Genomic DNA, 12,775 nt, shown 5'->3' on the forward strand with positions numbered 1-12,775 from the left:
CTTGACTCCCCCATATCCCAAGCTGGCCTGTTCGGCGACACCGTCTGTGAATTCACCCAGGAATTCAAGGCTGTGAGACAGCAGTCTGAGGCGATGGGTAATGTCACTTTCGGCGGGACCGTAAGCTCGCTCCGCCCACCGAACCATCCATATCTGCTGCTCCTCGCCGAAGGTCTATTCACTTAACTTAATAGTGCGTCTCTCGCTGAGAAGACCCCCGAAAATTGCCAGATCAGCATTGTGCTTTCTTTTTTCTTTCGCCTAGAGAAGCTGGAGAGCAGGCTGTTGCTCTCCACACTCAAGGTTACGTGGCTGCCATCTCCGCTCTCATGATGCGGTGGCTGGCAGCACCATGGTAATGCAAAACCTCATCATCCGGTTCCTCAGAGGCGCTAGGGGAATTAATCCACCCTGCCCCCCTCTCATGCCCTCTTAGGATCTCGCCCTCGTTCTCACGAGCCTGCGTCAGATCCCTTCAATCCTCGACTCAGTATCTTTAAGATTTCTGTCCCTGAAGACAGCTCTGCTGGTCACGCTGATATCGATTAGAGGGTCGGGGACCTAGAGGCATTTTTTGGTCAGTGACTCGTGCCTGTAATTCGAGCTGGATTACTCTCACGTTCCAGCCCGGGATATGTGCCCAAGGTTCAATCCACTCTGTTTTAATACCAGGTAGTGAGCCTGCAAACGCTGCCCCCGGAGGAGGCAGATCCCAGCCCTTCCTTACTTTGTCCTGTTCGCACCTTGTGTGTTTATCTGGACCACACTCAGAACTTTAGATCATCTGTGCAGCTCATCGTCTGTTATGGCGGTCGGCAGCAGGGAAATGCCATATTGAAACTAAAGTTGGCTGGATAGTGGATGCCATCTCTCTCGCTTATCAAAGCCAAGGCGAGCTGTGTCCCCCGAGAGTGCGTGCGCACTCCACTCGGAGCTGCGCATCCTCTTGGGCGCATCTTTAGAGCTGCAGACAAACATCTGTAGAGCTGCGGGCTGGGCGACACCTAATACATTTGCAAGGTGTTACAATCTGCGAGTGGAGCCGGTTTCCTCAAGGGTATTAGGTAACCCTTGGTGATTGAGGAAATGATTTGATAAGGTGTTGAAACAGGCCCCCAGCACTGACTCAGTGGAGGAGTCACTTGCTGGCCCACTACGTTGTAGGTCTGCCCGCTGGTCAGTCCGCGTTTTGGGTATAGGTGCCCGCTACACGTGATCCCCACTAGGCGATCCCATATGCTTATTCAGCCACGGTGCAGTCCCCCCTCATGGGGGGACCCGCGTCTTCCCTCTCCGCTAACCATCTTATTATATGCGTACTCCCCTTTTTAGGGCTAGTCCATATGTATTTTTTGCCATCATGTCTCTCCCATTGGGTAGCCAATGGCCTCCGCAGCGTCCTCCCTATCGGGACTGCACGCTTTCCCAACGTACTGTCGTATTTTCCTAGAATTATCTAGACGCTTGCGACTTCCCAAAAAATATATCTAAATCCGTAAAACTTCTTTTGAAGTGGCATAAGTAAGGGCCAGATATCACGTTGGAAGACCGCGCCTCTCTTTGATGCAGGAGCGCTCATGCTATGCCTGACTATCCTCTCATCAGAGGTGGGTAAGGTGCAGTCATTATGGCGTTTTCCAGAGATTTCTCCATTCGTGAATTAAGTAAATTCACTGATAGCATTGAAGTTCGCCATCCGAAGGGGAACGCTCTGGTTACTAAAGTAACCCTCGTTCCCTGAGGAGGTGAACGGAAATGCTATTTTGCATCGCCATAATGACTGTTCCTTAGCTGTAGTTCAGTCTCTTCAGCTTAAAAGGATGGCGTGTCCTTGCTTCACCTGTGCTTATATGCGGAGATAATTGGCAATAAGGCACACGTGCGCAAGCTTACGCTGCCAATTCATTGGCATTTCATTTGCCCGTTGTATACTCTTTGAGACGACTGGCTTTCTGAAACAAAATCCCCATTCGTGAATTAAGTAAATTCACTGATAGCATTTCCGGTTACTTTAGTAACCAGAGCTTTATCATCTGGGTTCATGCGTATATAATCATTTTAAGAATAATTTGTCTAACATATATTTTGTTTTCATTGCACTGAAAGGCACGCACAATTCTCTAGTAGATGTTTCCTACTTCCCGGACAGAGGCAAGCGCGTTGTTCTGCTTGTGCACGCATTGTGTCATTCCTACATTGGAAATAACAAACTTGCAAGCGGAAAATACCTGATGTGGGAACGACTGCCGCTATAATTAATCCGGTGTGGCTGTGTATAAGCCTCGGTGTACATTCTTGGGACATTAACTAGCGCACAGTTGGCAACTTGTCATAACTTTTCCGTGCAACAGAAATGCGGCTTAGAGAAGACTTTATGATTAATTAACTGCGATGAATTAAAGCACAGTTAATAGTGAAATCAGCTAATCGATACATTCGTATTAATGATTACAGTGCATTGTACAAGAGGCATTTTCTACAAAACATATCTAAATGTCTTCGGCTGTCCGCACCACTCACTAATGGTGACTCACGCTCTGCGAAGCCTGTGCAGCTCATACTGAATTGAACAGACGCACGTCACTTTATAGCTATAGAGGCCGTTTTTTGACTGGACTAAATTTATTTTTACGTCTTGGTCACACTATTTGGAGGGCCAGAACATATTGCCTCTGGGGTCGGGTTCAGTCCACGTGCCGCCAATTGAATAGCCAGCCTTAGACCATGTATACACAAACATGGCTGAAGCCTACACTGTGACCCTCCTCCCCCACTTTAGTCAATCAGATCACCTTTCTTTGTTCCTCACACCCAAGTACTCACCCCTCACCAACCGTGTGTAGCCATCAGTAACAACCATCAAAGTGTGGCCAGCGGGGGTGGACTCCACACTCCAGGACAGGTTTCAATGCACAGACTGGAGTATGTTTGCTTCCCAGGCCACATGTGGCTCTCACTCAGACATTGACAGTTACACGTCCTCTGTTCTGGAATATATCAACACCACCATAGACAGCGTTACAACCCAGAAACAAATCATTACATACCCGAATCAGAAGCCATTAATGAACAAGGAGGTGCGCCTCCTGCTGAAGGCACGCAACACTGCCTTCAGATCAGGGGATGTACAGTACATGCCTACAGCACTTCCAGGTTTAATCTGAAGAGGGGCATCAGAAAGGCCAAGCACTGTTACAAGCTAAAGCTAGAGGAGCACTTTTCCAACTCTGATCCTCAGCGCATGTGGCAGGGCATCCAGGCCATCAGAAACTACAAACCCAGCCAGTCCACACCCACAGCCACAAATGTCTCCTTCCTGAACAAGCTAAATGACTTTTATGCCCGCTTTGAAAGAGACCAGGCACGTGCACACATAGGGCTCAACCTGTGCAGTGCACATGCCCTTTTTAGTCTTGGATAAAAAGTGCCCTTCCAAAAGGATCACAAGTGCCCCCGCGACGCGGCACACCCTCGGTCCCGCCCTTCAGTAGGCGTGCGACAACACCGCTCTTGAGTACGCGCGCGATAACACCGCTCTTCAGTACGCGCGCAACAACAACCAACACCCCCCCCCCTCCTCTTAATAAAATTTATTAACTGAGTCGGATCAATGTGCATAAGGGTGCTGGACCAGATGGTATTCCTGGGCGCATCCTCAAAGCCTGTGCAGAACAGCTCGCTGGGGTATTCACAGACATTTTTAACCTGTCGCTTAACCTAGCAGCTGTGCCAACATGCTTTAAAACCACCTCTATTGTGCCAGTGCCGAAACTCTCCAGCCCAACATGCCTGAATGACTACTGCCCTGTAGCACTCACACCCTTCATCATGAAGTGCTTTGAGCGGTTGGTCCTGGCACATCTGAAAGACTCTCTGCCATCCACACTGGACCCACATCAGTTTGCCTACCGTGGCAACAGGAGCACAGAAGATGCAGTCTCCATAGCACTGCACTCTTTACTCACACAAGACTGTGTGCTGAGCCACAAGGCTGTGTGCTGAGCCCCTTCCTCTACACCCTTTTTACCATCGACTGTAGGCCTGTAAACAGATCCAACACCATCATCAAATTTGCAAATGACACCACAGCGAATGATCTAATCAGCAATAATGATAGGACGGAATCCAGGGAGGAGATACAGCATCTGGCCACTTGGTGCACCGACAATAATCTGCTCCTTAACACCAACAAGACCAAGAAGCTCATTGTGGACTTCAGAAAGGGACAAACAGGCTCACATGATCCCTTTCACATCAATGGGATGGCCGCTGAGCCTGTCTCTTCCTTTAAGTTCCTGGGGACCCACATCTCAAAAGACCTTTCCTGGACCACCAACACCTCCAGCCTGGTATAGAAGGCTCACCAGTGCCTATTTTTCTTAAGGCATCCTATTATAAATCAGCCGTCTTGGTGAACTACTACCGCTGCGCAATAGAAAGCATCTTGACCAACTGCATCACAGTTTGGTATGGAAGCGGCTCTGTTGCTGAGCGTAAGGCACTGCAGCGAGTGGTGAAAACTGCCCAACGCATCACAGGGACCACACTTCCAGCCATAGAGGACATCCAGAAGAAACACTGTCTCCCCAAGCACGCAGTATTGTTAAGGACACCTTTCACCCTGCACATTGACTGTTTTCACTCCTGCCTTACAGCAGGCGCTTCAGTTTCCCCCGGACAAAAACCAGCAGACTGAGTAACAGCTTATTCCCCAGAGCTATCTCCCTCTTGAACTCTGCCCATCACTGACTCTTTTGTCCCCTCAATACACCACCCACTCTCCTCTAACTTATACTTCTGCCAATCACTGCACTGTTTAACATTTGCACAGTTAAAATTTGCACATATTCATTGCACTGATTCACTTATTTGAACTGTACATCCCTACTGCACATGGACATTTGTAATTATGGTCACACCCACTGGACATATACATTTGTAATTATGTTTATCTATCTGCACACTTCTGATTATTAATAGCAACCTGTACATATATTCATTTATTGTAAATCTCTGTTCATAGCTAATACAACCTTTATTTATTGATCATAGTACATCCATCTGTAAATATCACCATAGTTTTTCTATAACTGCACTTTATAACTTGTACCTGTATCTTGCACTTGCTGCTATTGAACTGCTGGTTAGACCTAAACTGCATTCTGTTGCCTTGTACTTGTACATGTGTAATGACAATAAAGTTGAATCTAATCTAATCTAATCTAAAGTGCCTCAGTGTCCCACTAGGGATGATATAGAGCCATATCGCACTGCTACAAGAGTGATATTGCATTTAAATAACTGTTCGACAACATGATCGTGTATAAAAAATCCTTTCACAAGAGGAACTACTTTCTTAAAGTTCATACACATATAAGGCTGAACGGCATAAAAAGACACCAGTCTACTGAGATTTTCCAGTATTTCTCTGTTGCAATCGGGAGATCACAATAATTAACCCCAAAAAAGTAAAAGCAACGTAATTACTGCAAGATTACTAAGGTGTAAATACAGCACTACAAGAGAGAGAGTGTCGACTTAGAATGTCACTTACCTGATATGTGATTTGTTCAGCTGTAGTTTGAAGCATATGTTGATCTCTACTAAGGACTTTTTATGCAGTCTTTGTCGCCATCTTGTGGCAGAATGTCAACTGTCTTCGCTCTGTTCGGTACGACAGACTAATGGCCGCTAACGTGCTGAATCTCAGAAATTATGACTATTTAAAATAGGCACTATTGTAAATAAACTGCATAGTTCTAATCTAAACAACTACATTCTCGCCTAATAAAGATTTAAAAGTACATTGTTATCCAATAGCAGCAATATTTGTCAAACTGTAGTCCTCTGCTTGCCACTCATGTGGGTGGAGTAATAAACAAGAGGGAAGAGGCTGTACGAGCGCTGATATTACTTTAATATCTCACGGCTATCAGCCAATCAGATTTAAGAACCAGACAGAACTGTTGTATATTTATATACACACAAAATATTACAATGAAAACAATATATTATTATAAATGTTAATAATATTTCACAATCTTACTGTTTAACTCTACTTTCATTAAATTAAGGCATCATTTGTGAGCAGAAAACTTTTTAAAACATGTCCCTGTAAACTCCCATAATATTTCCACACATTAAGAAAAATTACAGGAATGCATTTGACGGAGGCATATTTTAACACATCTTTTTATATTTTTTTTGGTATGAGAGTTGCAAAATATTAAAGCTCACTCCATTACAGAACTTGTCAAATGTGCTGTTAGATGTGCTTTGCTCATTGTTAATTGAAGGAATGAATTATTAAAGCGCTAAAACAGACTGGCTGTGGGGAGGCACTGAGCGCTAAATATGTTGACGATGAAGATTGAAGTGGGAGAAACTGGGGCAGAGAGAGAGAGAGAGAGGGTGAGAGAGAAACAGATGAGGTGATATGGAGGGTATAAAGGGCACAAGGCAGACTGTTCTGGAAGTGTCAACAGGAAACGTCTTCCCACCCTCATTTTCACCTCCAACACATTTTCAGTGAGCGCTCGATGCCTGCATGCGACAGACTCAAATGTTCCTATTATAAATGAAGATGTTAGCGTTTAAGGGGCTTTCACATTAATCGTGATTTAATCTATTTCAGACAAGAGATAACATGGTTTATATGGCATAAACAGATATTACATTTATAATTATATAAAAAAAAATTTTAAGGAAATTTAAAGTTTTGAACAAATGATAAATGTAAGGTAATTATATATATATATATAATAGTTTTTTTTTTCAATACAATAAATTATGCATTATTTATGGAGATGAAAATGAGAATGAACATTTATTAATTGAATTAAGAAATACAGCAATTTTAAAAAGCTGTTTAGTATATACATTAGCATATTATATAGTGTACACATATTTTTTGGGCTATAAAAGCATGTATATAGCTTATAAACAGAAAAAAATTAAATAAATATATATTTGAATTAATGAAAATAAATTATTGGTGAATAATAAATTACAAATTATATTTTCTTTTTAGAAGCATAAAAATGACCACCAAAAATGAATCTTTATGGAGCATAACTATTTGATTATATTACATATTAACAGAATACATTTGTTTAGTTTGTTTTTGTATTATTTTGAACAATGTACTATTTTATCTACTCATAAACCTATGAAATAATTTCACAAGTTTGGCAAAAGCTGATGCATTGTAATGTTCAATAAACTTTATGTTGTTAAAATTATGGCTGCATGATATTGGAAAAAAACTGACATCGCAATATTTTATTTCCTACAATATACACTAACAGGGCCTCATGGTGGCGCAGAGGGTAGCACAATGGCCTCACAGCCAGAAGATCGCTGGTTTGAGTCTTGGGTGGGTCAGTTGGCATTTCTGTGTGGAGTTTGCATGTTCTCCTCATGCTGGTGTGGGTTTCCTCCAGGTGCTCCGGTTTGCCCCACAATTCTAAAGACATGGGGTAGAGGTGAATTGGTTGTGGTAAAATTGTCCATAGGGTGTGTTTGTGAATGAGAGTGTATGCTGGATGAGTTGGTAGTTGGTGGTACACCTGTCCAACTGCTTGTTAACGCAAATTTCTAATCAGCCAATCACATGGGAGCAACGCAATGCATTTAGGCATGTTGACATGTCAAGACGATGTGCTGCAGTTCAAGTCAAGCATCAGAATAGGGAAGAAAGGTGATTTAAGTGACATTGAGGGCCCTACAGGGGCGGACTGGCAATCTGGCAGAGCGGGCACTTTCCCGCTGGGCTTACGTACTTTTTGGGCCAGGCTGATCATTGTCTTATGATCTGATCGGCCCATAAAAGGATTAGCAGCCTATAGTTTTTTCTGCCTTATTAATTGACGCTGCTGTGATCTGTGACTCTCTGAAAGTAGATGCTTTTTTTCCCGGACAGACAGACTGGGCCGGCCCATGTGACACTCTGCAGCCCATTGGCTCTTTTCTGTATTGACATTGGGCTGGCCCAATCACAAACTCCTATTTTGGACTCTGTGTGAGTGTGCATCGTCTGTGTGTAGTTGTCAAAATAGTCAAGAGTCAGAGAGAAGAAACGCTAGGGAGGCGCAGAGAAATCACGGGAAATACACCGGCGTTTCATTTAGCGGTTCTGAAAAGTTCTCAGTTCATTCTAGTACACGGCTAAAAATGCAAATCACGTGACCACACACTCTCTGCCAAGAGCTGCAGCCAGTAGTTCTGCGGATGAGCATAAACCCCAGGTGAGAGTATAGTGCACGTCAGACAGTTCATCTGCTGGACGATCTCATCTCACTATAGTTGTTAAACGTGATATTGAACTCATCTTGTCTCTATCTAACAACTCTTGTGTCTATGTCTTTTGAATCACTTGTTCTCAGGTAACTCTGTTTTGGCTGAGTGCAAAGATAAGCTAATATATTAATTTATGTAGCATACACTGATTTTGCACATTGACTGATTGCTTACCTTTATCATATAAATTTATTGTACGTTATACTGTTATAATGGCCATTATTGATTATTAAAACTGATATTCTGCAAAAGTGACAGGGTAAAGTTTGTTCTTTTCAATGGAAATGAAAGGTGGCAGTTATAATTAAGCTCTGTTTTGTTATAAATATGCAGAGTGAAGATGACGCTCATATAAATGTGTAGCTACACGAGGCTGTTTGGTGTCTGTTAATCATAATATCAAAATGAAACAAATTTCCTTATATTATGTTTTCATTGTTTAGATAGTGAAACAGCAAGCAGGATGAGATGAATGAGGTTTTAAAGTACACTGTTCCCTTTGAAGAATTACCCATGCATTAGCAGGCAGTGTTTGTTATGTTTATTGTTTAACTTAGCTAATATAGGCTAAGTGAATAGTGTATTGAATAAGCTAAATTGGCTGTAGTGTATGAGTGTGTGTGAATGAGTGTGTATTGGTGATTTCCAATTTTGGGTTGTGGCTGGAAAGGCATTTGCTGCATAAAACATGCTGGAATAGTTGGCAGTTCATTCCACGGCGGCAACCCCTGATAAATAAGGGACTACGAAGAAAAATAATTGAATGAATAGTGTATTTTTTAGAACTCAACAAATATCTTTATGGACAGTATACAGAAATTAAATTGAGATAAAAGTTTGTATTTATTTATTTCACATATATAGCTTTTGAGTTTTATAAAATATGAGTTGATAAAAATATTGGACGTGCATAGATAGCATTTTGATTGAATGTAGTGGGCTGCTCTGGCCCAAAATGCCAGGGGCGATTTTTTGCCCCAGTCCAGTCCAGCCCTGGGGCCCTATCATACATCCGGCGCAATTTGGCGCAAAGCGCAACGCAATTGTTGTTTGCTATAGTTTCAGCTCGATGCAAGTGTGTCATTTTGATGTTTTGCACCACGCTGTTTAAATAGCAAATGCATTTGCGCTCATATGTGCGCCCATAAGCGTTCTGGTCTAAAAAAAAGCAGGCGTGTTAAGGCGCATTGCTGGCGCGTTGCTATTTTGAGAAACTAGAATAGACTGTTTAATACACCAGCTTAGATGAGGTCTGAAGTTCAGCGCAGAGCACGTTAGTTGTGCGCCTCGCTTACACATTGCTTAATACACACAGGATGTTCAGCGATATGAAAATATATTTACAAATGAAAAAGAATTAAAGGATTAAAATATTAAAAATGTATGTTTTCTAGCCTACATAAATATAAAAACCATTGCCTCCATTCCTTCATCTCGAAGGCTTTTGCAGTTTAATCATGAAAATTTGCTTTTGTATAATGTTATTATTATTAGCATTATTATTTATTATATGCATATTTATATTTGTTTTATTAAAAACATGCTTAGATTTGACCACCTGTCAAGTTTTAGACCATATGGGGCATTACAAATGAAGTTAATTATGTATAGGCTAATGGATGTCTGTGTGTAAAACATGTTTCCCTATCCACGAGAGTGAAAGTGGAAGTAAAGAATGAAAAGGTTCATCTCTAGTTTTTGTGCTGTAGATGGTCTGTTTAACTGTTTTCTCTCTAGTGAAGTGTTCAGTTTTTCCACTTACAAAGTCCTCCCCATGTAAATAGCAAATGTGCTATGGCGTGACGCAACTGACTCTTAAAGGGAATGGGAGATAAGACTCTGATTGGTTTATTCTCAAAACACACCTATAACTCATTAAGAGAATAGGTTCAACCCTGATAGACCATGCACCACAGCGCAAAGCGGATTTTTTTCATCCTTAAAAAAGCAAAAGTGGATTCTTCGCCCTGCATTTTGGACTTTGTGCATGGATCGTCAAAATAGTCAAAATGTGGTGTGGTTGTTGGTGCCAGATGGGCTGGTCTGAGTATTTCAGAAACTGCTGATCTACTGGGATTTTCACACAAAATCATCTCTAGGATTTACAGGCAATGGTTCGAAAAAGAGAAAATATCCAGTGAGCAGCAGTTCTGTGGGTGCAAATGCTTTGTTAATGCCCGAGGTCAAAGGAGAATGGCCAGACTGGTTTGAGCTAGTAACTCAAGGCAACAGTAACTCAAATAACCACACGTTTCAACTAAGGTATGCAGAAGAGCATTTCTGAACGAACAACATGTCCATCTTTGAGTTGGATGGGCTACAGGAGCAGAATACCACAACGGGTGCCAGTCCTCTCAGTTCAGATCATCATCTCAGTCTGGTTTCTTGAACATGAAAATTAGTTCACTGTACTCAAATGGCCTCCACAGTCACCTGATTTCATTCCAATAGAGCACCTTTGGGATGTGGTGGAATGGGAGATTCCAATCATTGATGTGCAGCTGACAAATCTGTAGCAATTTGCTATCATCTCAGTATGGAGCAAAATATCTGAGGAATAATTCCAGTACCTTGCTGAATCTATGCCATTATGGATTAAGGCAGTTCTAAAAGCAAAATGAGGCCCAACCCTGTACTAGTAAGGTGTACCTAATAAAGTGGCTGGTCAGTGTATATTGTGATATTAAATGTAGTTTCACCAGACGAGATGAATTGGTCTATTTGAAAAGAATTCAGAATTTTAGATACATTTGTATTATTTTATAAGGTAGAGGATCATAATAAATCAATCTCAAACGTTGAGAAATACAGTAAAGCAACATTATTCCACAAATAAAATGCACAGTGCTTTATGATTTTCTGGAAGTTTAGCAATATTCAGATAAACAAATGTAATAATCAAATGTAAAATACCACCATAGTTTTCATTGCATATTACATCAATACAATTAATCCTTCTTAAAAGTAAAAGTGTAATTTCCTAATGACTTAAAAAATGCCCACACAGTCACAGGCCCTAAAACCAAACATAAATAATAAAAGTTTTGGTAACTTTATGATTAAACATTGCAATGACATATCATGACTGTTTTCAAATGTGTTATGCAGATCGCAGATAAATGCACAGATTGCTAAAGAAATACAAAATTGCCGGTATATGGACTACAAGTTTCAGTCATGCACCGCTCACATGCACCAGTTCCTCATTCTGTAGATTACATACATTCACGGCTGAGAGCTGCTCAAGAACTGATTACAAGGACTATTTATACAACACACACACACACACACACACACACACACACACACACACACACACACACACACACACACACACACACACCAGGGCCAAGTCTTGTAAATAATTTTGTGAACATTGTGATGAGGTTTCCTTGCCTTGCTTTGCTGTGTTTTTGACCCTTGCCTTGCCTTGTTTATGTTGTCTGCCGCCTGCCTGTACACCTCCCTTGTCAGCCTCCCCTTCACATTACAAAATGTAGCTCCAGGGTCAATTATGATACCAATTCAACATTGCACATGCTGTGTTGTGACTATTGTGTGTGCGCATATTGCGATATCGATGCTGAAATATAATGTTCAGCCTTAGTTGAAATTGAAGAAGCAAAGTATTTATTTCCGATTGAACTGAATATTTGTACTCAACTTAATTAAATCCAAACAATAAGAAGGTAAAAAGTAATCCTAAAGGAACCTAACTATTAACTACAGCTGTGTTTGTTCTGTGTGTGTGCATACAGGTGTGTGTGATGCGTGTGTTTGTTTGCCAGTACGCGTTAAACATGAGTTTTTTAAGAGTATGATTGATTGTAACACACACATAGTCAGTTGCACACACTATCTCTCTCACAGACAAATCACTTCCTGTTTTCCAGGTCCTGTTATAAACACACACACACACACACACACACACACACAGTGGTTGACAGGTCAGGTTTATCAGTCTGGCCCTCACAGATAACACTGGACACACCACAGACACTTACTGCATAGCTCCTACTTATCTGCATTGAAATTCAATAAAAGAACAAGGACGCATGAGGAGACGGAGAGGAAGGCCGGTAAATCATCAGTAGCTGCATAATAAACGTGCCGGACACTTCGGATACATCACACACACACATTCGCACACTTAGGATACTAACAGAATGGTTCTTCACTGACAGAATTACAGTGTGTTTATCATAAGCTCGGTTGCAAAATCTATTGAGCTGAATTGCAGTCTATCTAGGGAGCATTTTGACTGTTAGTGACCATCATGAGGGCACCAGTTTGCAAGTCTGCCATATAGACATCTAATGTGCACATGGGAACAGAGAAGTTTAGCTGACATGTTGCTGAGATAGCAATAGATGCTAATAAAAACATAACACATACAGCGGGGAATCTAAGTATTGAACATGTCACTTTTTTTCTCAGATAACATATTTCTAGAGTTGCCGTCGACTAGAAATAATCC

Source organism: Danio rerio, chromosome 10 (genome assembly GCF_049306965.1).
Source record: "Danio rerio strain Tuebingen ecotype United States chromosome 10, GRCz12tu, whole genome shotgun sequence".
Classification (NCBI taxonomy): domain Eukaryota; kingdom Metazoa; phylum Chordata; class Actinopteri; order Cypriniformes; family Danionidae; genus Danio; species Danio rerio.